This window comes from Dreissena polymorpha, chromosome 12 (genome assembly GCF_020536995.1).
Source record: "Dreissena polymorpha isolate Duluth1 chromosome 12, UMN_Dpol_1.0, whole genome shotgun sequence".
Lineage (NCBI taxonomy): Eukaryota > Metazoa > Mollusca > Bivalvia > Myida > Dreissenidae > Dreissena > Dreissena polymorpha.
Genome location: NC_068366.1, coordinates 17,171,377 through 17,181,677, shown reverse-complemented (window position 1 = coordinate 17,181,677; position 10,301 = coordinate 17,171,377). Strand labels below are relative to the sequence as shown.

The 10,301-nt window shown below is 33.4% G+C and overlaps 1 long non-coding RNA gene across 1 annotated transcript; it reads right to left on the bottom strand.

The window, feature by feature from the left end:
* Positions 1-1,061: 1,061 nt before the first annotated feature.
* LOC127852821 (uncharacterized) lies at positions 1,062-4,518 on the bottom strand. Its single transcript, XR_008036279.1, has 3 exons — positions 4,387-4,518; positions 2,034-2,161; positions 1,062-1,295 (listed from the first exon to the last, which is right to left on the bottom strand). It is a non-coding gene; the product is annotated as an uncharacterized LOC127852821 (long non-coding RNA).
* Between the last annotated feature and the right edge of the window lie 5,783 nt (positions 4,519-10,301).

Sequence of the window (10,301 nt, the reverse complement as noted above, 5' to 3'; positions counted from 1 at the left end):
AGCTAATGAAGATCGATTGTTCATATTTATTAATGCATATTTATCGTTGGATACAAGTTATTTCGCAAAATACCAAAATAAAAACATTGCGTATACTTACATATGAGTCCCGCTCTGTGAAAAAGGGGTTTAATGCATGTGCATAAAGTGTCATACCATATTAGCATGTGCAGTCCGCACAGGCTAATCAGGGACAATTTTCTGCCTAAACTGGATTTTTGCTAAGAAGAGTCTTTCTTAAAACGAAACATAAAATAAAAGCGGAAAGTGTCGTCCCTGATTGGCCTGTGCGGACTGCACAGGCAAATCTGGGACGACACTTTACGCACATGCATTAAACCCCATTTTCTCAGAGCGCCACTCATATCTAATGTTATTATGGTGATTTATTTAATACATGTTATTTAAAAAAAAAAGGTAAATCACATTTCACAAAACCAATTGTAAAAATCAACTGATTTTTTTTTAGTAAATAAAAAAAAGTTATTGTTTTTTTTTAAATGGACTTGGAGAAAATAAATTAACGAGTATACATAAGCTAAAATGATACAATTCATTCTCAATAATTTTTTATATGAAACTATAAGTTCCAACAGAACCTCGTCTGATGTGCAGTATACACAGTACATGCTCTTTAAAGAACAGACATAAACCACATCTCTTTATGTTACAATGTTAACCTTTTATTTCATCACTTGTCTTACAAATACAAATTTTATTAACATAAAATTATTTCATTTTCAGATAGTGTTCCACTTCATTGTTCCTTAGCTGTAGAGTTGTTGGAGAAAACCCTGTAGTGTTATGTTACAAAGATAAATAAATAAAGGAGAAGAATTTATTTGTCAATACGCACACTTTTACAAAGATGTTGACCACACTTGACCGAAATGCAGCAGCTCATAGACAAGAAATCATTAACTTATAAAGTTATTATGTATCATTAACAGAAACATAATGACCATCTTTCATCAACAAAGGGTCAAATATTGAATATTAACACATGTCGCCGAACATAGACAGACCACAATGAATCACCTATAGCACTTCGTGCGCATGTGAGTATAAAACAGCAACTACATAAATAAGTTAATGATGTGTTGTCCATATAAGCTGCATTTTGGTCCTGTTGTGGACTGTGCACAACGTCATCCACTTCCTATGCCTCAGTAAGTTGTTCAGGCAGTGGCACCTGCTTATTTATGCATAAGTTGTGCAGGCGCATTCATGCAGCCACTGCTTGACAGCACTCATCGAGTCTCATGAATAAACAACCGCCAGTTTTATGTAGACACCTGTCGATAGAGAATAACAATCAATATTAACAAGTAATTTAATTTAAATATCCAATTTATTATAAATACTAATGACTATTATGCATTTTATTTAATTGATCAAAATCTTCAGATATTAATTAAATTTAAGACTAAAATGGGTAAAGAAATTAATTCATAAAACAAAATTTGCAATAATCTATGGCATCCATTTTTATCAACACATGCACGTTCATATGAAAGCAACTTTAAAATCTGTATCAAATGTTTTTAACTACATGTGTCTCCTTCACTGATGCCCCCATGTCACGTTGAGATAGACAAACAAGTCTATCAGTCATTAAAAGACAAATTTCTTCAGTACAAACAACTTGTGTATATATGCTCAAAATTTTAAAACAAATAACAAAACACATTTATAACACATTTTTGTACAGCTACAATTCATTAACACATTAAGGTCATTCAGCAGTTGCTGTTATGCAAAATCCATCCACAGATGAACAGACAGATACATAGGACGAACAGGTGCAATGCTTAAGGCTTCCCACGGTGTACGTTTACTAAATTGTTATGATGTAGATGTGAAGATTACAATTTTGCTCTTAAGAGTATTAAAGGCATAAAGCATCACACTTTTTATCCGATATTTTGTGGGGAGATTTATTTTTTGCTTATTAAATGGTGTCTTATGTTGATTAACTGAATGCGTTTAACTGTTTTGAACTAAACAAACATACATGTAGTAAGTTGTCATACCTAAATCTACTCTTTGGCAGTTCAAAAGCCCTCTCAACCACAATACACTTGACTGGGCATTGTTGTAACTATTGTTGATAGCCGGAGTCCCCCAGCAGGTGTCCCTTGTGGTTTTCTTCCAGAAAAGTCTAACAACAAATTTATAATAAGCTAAGTTTAAGTTGGAACAATTATTGATTAAACGGTTTATGAAGGTAGCTATGGATGCTCGCAAGCTTAACGCAATCTTAAATTCATTTAAATTATAAATTTAACAATGATATGCAGATTTTATGTGTTGATACAGTGTGTATACACATACAGAAATATAACTGAATCTTTTATTTTGTTGAAAGAAATTAAAGGGATCTTTTCACGGATTGGTAAATTGACAAAATTGAAAAAAGTTGTTTCAGATTCGCAAATTTTCGTTTTAGTTATGATATTTGTGAGGAAACAGTATTACTGAACATTTACCATAGTCCTATATAGCTATTTTATGTATCTTTTGACGATTTGAAAACCTATAAATAATAAAGCATTGCAACGCGAAACGATTGAATAACTTGGAGAGTTCTGTTGTTGTCGTTTAAATTTACGAAACTACGAAGATTGCTTATAAAAGGTATAAAATACTTATTGTTTGTATACTCGGCGGAATAGCCGAGAGGGCTAATGCGTTTTTACTTCAGACTAACTCCAGGACTACGGGGGTCACTGGTTCGAGCCCTGTTACCCAGGGTTGGCATATTGACCGGTCAATTGAGTACTGACCGGGCCGGCGGTCAATACCCGGTTAAAACCGGTCAATACTGGTCATTACTGGTCGATTGAAAATTATAGCATTAAAACATCACAAAGGAAGACTTTAAGATATTCTATATTAAATCAATCATTATTCTGTAATTGTTAATTTTTTTGGTTATTAATTGTAAAAAAAATCTTTAAAGCTGTAAAAAATACTTATTTATTATTAATGGAAATGGCATCAAATACATAAGGACTGAGGCAATATCTTTATCTCAGTGTATCACATCTGTAACTTAAGTATTATTACTATTGTAGTTACCACAGTATTTCACTGATCTATTGATATATCTATTTGATAAGCAGATGGACAAATATAACTCTTGTGTTTTCTAGGGTCATAAATATGGCCCATAAGCCTTAATTGGTAATAAAATACATGCAGTGTTATGTCTCTGATATTGACAATGAAGCAAATCTGCCCTTAGGCTATTTCATATCACTCAAACAAAAGGAGATATAACTTGCTTTTAATTTAATAGTAACATCTAACTTATCTCCTTTCTGTATTAAGAAGTTGTTTTTTTCCTTTCATATTTAAAAGTTCAATTTGTCCTCAAATGCATAAGCAATCAAAGTTCTTGATTTTGCCAAAAAATAATGTTTTCCAATTGTGGGGCTACTCTAGACACTTCAATTATTTTTTCTTTTGATAATTATTTCTTATTATTTTTATTTATTTTTATATCAATGGAAAATAAAATATTGTTTCACTATTTTGTTTTAAAAGAATTTAAAGAAATCTAGGCAAGAATACATGACAAGTAAGGGTCGTGTCAAAAGGTGCCATTTAAGGCCCTATTTCGGTGCCCAACCTTTTTTATCTCAAAAACATTGAATATACTTTTGATTATGCACATCATTGGTGTGTCACATTGTTATTCTTATTGAATCAAACACAGAATAATCTGAACATTCACTAGAATTGAAAAAAAATCAATCGACCAGAAGAAATTCAAATGACCAACGGCAACTTTGACTTATTTGCAAAATTTTGAGAGATTGGCCTACAAATTGCATGAACAAGTATAAAATAGTGGGTATTAATAGCATAAGACATTATTGGCAACATGCCTGTTTAATTTGTATTATCAATATTGTTAAATTTAATAAGCATGGAATATTAATCAAAATTGGGGGTAAAGTTTTATCGACCAGTATTGACCAGTAATGACTACTTCGGGAGTATTGACCGGGGCGGTTTTAACCGGTAAAAACCGCCGGTTAAAACCGGGGGCGGTCGATTGGTGCCTACCCTGCTGTTACCGGCTACTTTTTTTTCCCTTGTTTTGATTTTATTCTTGATTTTTTACTGGATCATTTAAGATCCAATGTTTACATTTATCAATGGAAACTTCAAAATATGCCAAAATCTGTGAAAAAGTCCCTTTAAAAGTAAAATTATGTATGCACATTAAACACATTATATTTAAGAAATGCAATGCATTTATGTAAAAACTAAAATATTTGCATCATCATAACAGTAGTATTCCACTTTCTCCTAGCCAATACTAGCCATAGTCCCTCTAATGGTATATCCATAAAAGCACATTATTTATTGTCATACCTTCAAACCACGGACAAAGACAGAGGCGTCATGTGTGTTGACCCAAGCCATTTTGACACAATTTCAATGAACCTGCAAATAAACTATACTTTAATATGTGAAATGTGTTTCACTAACTGTGTTGCATGATTGAGGCATCTATTTAATTCACATGTTTTATGATTTAACACTATTAGTTAAGCCACTTCTGACTGACAAGTGACATTGTACAGTGTGATACAGGGTCATTAAAATAACATTTTGCAAGAGCGTAACTCGATCAGAATATAACTTAGCTACCTTGCATCTCACCGTGCAGTGTGAGATTTATGTTGCTCAGCTGCTGTATATATTATTGTACAATTCATAAATCTAATTTTGACAGAACATTGATAATGTTGGGATTGCAAAGTTTCTGACTTATAATCGTTGGGGCAGATATTGCAGACATTATACAGTGCATTATTTATTATTCATTAGATAGAAAACAACTTCAAAACTTTATGCGCAAAAGGTATTGCGTCGACAACTAACTTGTATAGCAGCGTCCAAAATGTGAAATATCCGAATTCTAGATAACATTCAATATTTAATGACAAATGAACTGTTTTACTTATAAAAAACATAAAACATTTGTTTTGATAAAAATTGAACAAAGATGACTAAATTCTTACCTATTTAACGAATTAATTATCCAAACATCACAAATTTCATTTCCCTTGGACATTTAATGCAGAGAATGATATAACGAATATATTTAACGTTATCAAACATAAATACGTCCAATAGTATCAATATTTCTCCTTCACGGAGATCGCTAAATCCTTTCTTTCTCGAAACATTATCATCTCTCTTGGTTGACCAACGTCTAAAGCGCGTGCGGCCGCCATGTTTACGAAGGTTTACGAACGCTAAGAGTGGTCTTACCCAGTCGTAGCTTTAAATCTTACGACATCTTAGCTGCGATTTCTTTGATAAAACGGTTCGCAGTACTTACGATAAGCGTACGACAAAATTCTACGAATCTTACGTAAGATCACGCTAAGATCTGTTGATAAAACGGCCTCTGGTTGTTTAGGTGTTAACTTTATTTTACGAAATACTTTACGCACAATTTGCGTTGATTTTGAGCGTTATATAGGCTTTAAAGGGATCTTTTCACGGTTTGGTAAATTGACAAAATTGAAAAAAGTTGTATCAGATTCGCAAATTTTCGTTTTAGTTATGATATTTGTGAGGAAACAGTATTACTGAACATTTACCATAGTCCAATATAACCATTATATGTATCTTTTGACGATTTGAAAACCTAAAAATTATAAAGCGTTGCAACGCGAAACGATTGAATAATTTGGAGAGTTCTGTTATTGTCGTTTAAATTTACAAAACTACGAAGATTGCTTATATAAGGTATAAAATAATTTCACTGTGTATACCCGGCGGAATAGCCGAGAGGGCTAATGCGTTTTTACTTCAGACTAACTCCAGGACTCCGGGGGTCACTGGTTCGAGCCCTGGTACCGGCTACTTTTTTTCCTTTTTTTAATTTTATTCTTTATTTTTTACTGGAGCTTTTAAGATCAAATGTTTACATTTATCAATATAAAGCATTTAATGACAAACTTCAAAATATGCCAAAATCTGTGAAAAGGCCCCTTTAAACATTATCACACAATGATATTCCAGCTATAATAAAATGTTATAATAGAACAATAATACAATACAAGCATTATTTTTAATTTTAAGATTGTTAAGAACAATTCCGTCGCTGTTAACAAATGACAAACAAAGCTAATGCTAGTCAATACATATGTTTTTAAGTTTGTTAAATAGTTTTCACATCAATTAATAGAATTCAGAACAAATCAAACACGTTAACGTCATAGATTTATATCACGGTACTTTAACATGAGCACATACATGTGTTTCGCAATGCTTATGAAACGTGAGCTATACAATCAACGTAAACGTAAACTTACCCACGCGATCACCCGTTAAAAAGGAATAGCTGAGGGCAGTCTACCGCAAATATACGAGTGTACGTGGTTGTTAATATCGCATGGATACTCAAGATAATACACACAACACAGAACGTAAGTATATGCATATTGAGTGGGAAAAGCTGATGTCGTTCGAAAGGTTCCCGCCTGAGCTAAGCGTAAGCTTCATTCGTTTAGCTCAGAACGGGTTCTTTTACAACGGTAAAGGATCGGATATTACCTGTTTCTGTTGTTTTGTAACGTTAAGACCTAAAGACTGGGGAAAGTATTCGTGATGTTCACAATGCACTACCGCCAGCGTGTGTTTTGTCAATGGCGGACACACGAACAATGTGCCTTTTTATCAAACAAAATTGAGTTAAAACAACGAAATGGCAGACACATTGAAGATACGTCAGGCGCTGTGAGTGATTCAGAAAGTGCGGCCTTCGGTGAAAAGAGAAGGAGCGGATAGAAGTACCAAATAAGATAATCATACAAGGCGTTCGAAAAGTTATGAAATCCCTGACAGAAAAGGTAACCATTCAAGAGAAAGAGATATCGAAAAAATGGCATCAGAAAATGAGAAACTGCGATCAGAGATAATGTGTAAAACATGCTTGGATAGGGACGCTTGTGCTGTGGTTCTGCAGTCTTCTCTAAGACGCTCAGAAATTGTGCCATGTGTAGGACTGTGATCAGGAGAACTATCAAGTCCATTATATATTAGATGTTTGGAGGAAGACAATCGTTTTCTAGATAAAAGCATATGTTTTACTTTCAGATGGGATATTTAGTAAATTGAATACACATTTTTGTTTGTGCTAGTCAGAGTATAAATTTCATAAATTGCTTATTGTATATTGGTAGGAAACGAATGATTTGTTGTTAAATATGTCAGAATGCTGGACTGTTTGTATGGTGCTGTATTGGTTGATTAAATGATTTATTTATTTGCTTGTTCGTGTGTTCATTTACTTATTCATTCGTTTGTTCGCTTGATTGTTTGGTTTTATTTTGTTTGTGTTTTGTATTTATTTAAATACTTGTTGTTAATCAATAAATGAATAGATATATCATTAAATAGTATACACTCGTGTTTGTACTTGTTTATTCCCTTGATTTTATATGTTTAAACTATTAAATCTGTCAAAACAATATGTCCGTATTTTTGTAATTGAGATTGTGCAGTGATGGCGATTTTTTATTTCAATCTATCACGATGAGCTTTTCTGACTTTGCGGATAAGTAGCAAACAACAAACTATAAATACATTGAGTGAATGTTTACTAAAACACACTTTATTTGGTCGACCAAGGCAAATAGAAGTACATAAAACAATGTCTCGGCTACTCAAGGCGTATACTTGCGCCATAATACTTCATACATAAAATGAAGGAACCCGCGTTGCAAATCACTGTGTCTATTTATAGATCAGTGAACGAAATATTTACATACGTACGACATGAGTACATGTGCTATTCCCACCTGCTTTTGACGTTAACAACGGATGTAAACAGAAGGCTAAAACATCTAGAACTGGTATGACAGTCATTATTCACAGTATTGATTACAGATGCTTTAAAATAATGTGTGTTTTAGATGAGCCAACCAATTGCATTTAAAACGTTTTATTTTAATAGTTACTAATACAAATATTCTACATTTTATGGGACTTCTTTATATCCGCATCATGAGTGTAAACACGGTTTAAGTGTTTCGTACTGCGTCGCAGTTCAATTTTATTTTAAGATTAAAACCCTGGCTGAATGTACCTATAATATCCGAAATTATTGAGAACGGGACATTTATAGAAACGTGTTTTCTCAGCTGTAAACCATTATTAGTGGAAAAGTGTCTATGTGGTCAACGCTACTTATAAGTGTACTCAGTTTACACAATCGTTCTGTAATCGGACATGCACAACAAAACGCACAAAATGGGCAACAAGTGGCAAGTGAGAAATAAGCTGGAGTGCTCCTTTTGGAAACTCGATAACAAAATATGCACGATTTTGCCTTTTATTCGAGTTTTATACTCTGTTATTACCTCAACGTTACTTAACATTTTGATTTCAATATATGCTGATGATTTAAGAAAGCTTAAGTTTACATTGAACAATACGGCTGTGTATTACAAAATTTGGACTATGTGAAACCGCAAATTTCGAGAAAAAGACATGGTGGTATCGCAACTGGATTATAAAACCTCGGCAGAAAAGAGACCGGTGTCTGCCACACCGGTTCGAACATGGGAACAGTGATGACACATTTCACATTATTTCGTGTTCTTCGTCCCTCGTTAATTGTTGTGCACATTCAGCTAAAACTTTCAAGGAATTATGTCTGGGGAAATGTTCTAGAATATTTATAAAACAATAGTGACGGGAAATTCCCCGTAATTGTGTGTCCTCCAACCCTCTTTAATTTGTGTGTACATTCAGCTTAAACTTTTTAAGGAATTTTGACAGAAGCAATGTTCTAGAATAGGTCTAAAAGAATCGTTACTGGTGATCTTACAAGAAAGCATATGTCGGTAACTTCCATTTGTAGAATATACAAGTTGTGCAAGTTGATGAATACAACGTTTGTATGATTATATAGCCGAAGAACATTCACGTGTTTGCGATCGAATATTAAGCAATTTCGGCGACGACCAATTTTTGCAGGATTAAGGTGAATTGTTTCACTACTGTTGTATAATGATACACCCCCTCAAATATTGTTAAATTTACTCCTTTTTAACTGCTACTGCTTTGCGGTTTGTGCTGAAAATTTAAAAGCTTAAATTATTTACATATACTGATCACCATTAATGAAACGTATGAAACTTATTTATTTGCTTCAACATCAATTACTATGAAAATACATATTCAATGGCGTTTTACAATAAGCTGAAAATAAAACAAGTTAAACAATATATAAATAATAAACAAATAATAAGCCTGGTAAAAGAGATAAAATCGGGGTTATTTAAAACATTTAACCATATACGGTATTCGATTGAAATACATAATCTCATAAAAGTGCATAAAAATCACGGAAAAGGTAAGTTTTAAAATTCTTATTAAAATATTCTAAGGAATTCGATTGTCTAAGATCCTGAGGCAAGGAATTCCAAAGTCTTGGCCAAGCGGTACTGAAGCTCCTGTCACTGAATGTCTTTCGCTTATTGAACGGAACGTAATATGGGGCCATGTTAAAGCCGCATGACCGCATACCTTGTCTGTTTGGAATATGTTTCGTGAGAAGTTCAGTGAGGTAAGTCGGGGCCTCATCAATAGAGCACTTGTACATGCATTTAAGTTGTTTAAATATTATCCTTGCTTTGATCGGCAACCAGTGCAACTCATAAAACGCTTGCTTCGAACTGTCAAACTTGCTTCGTTGTAAAACCAATTTGGCGCACATATTCTGAATTCGTTGCATTTTGTAGATTTCGCACTCTGCCACACCGTACAGCATTACGTTACAATAGTCAAGGTGTGATAGAACAAGGGAAACAATTAGAATTTCTGAGGACTGTCTTGTAAGATACTTTCTTATGCTTTTGATCCTAAAATAATTTTACATGGCAGAACGACATTTCATTGATACATGTTTTTTGAAATTAAGGGATTAGAAAGTTAAGGGTTAAGGAGGGAATTTTAGATTTACCCATTACGGCCCTTTGCCACATTTATCCGTTCCTGTAGATTTTACGAATGCAAACGGTAATATTTTGCACAATACAAGTTGTATACTGGTAATTAAAGTCCGTGCTGTTTGTGTTGTCAGATTTGCATCAACAATTTGGGAAAGAGATATGCGGACACGTGCAATCAATATGCCAATAAAATATGCCTATCAATATGGCTCCTGGAAAACCTCTCTCCTCTGCAAGTTTTCTTAATAGTATCCTGACTACTCTTACCATAAACATCTTTAAATGGCTGCAAAATATAATTGCATTTATAGA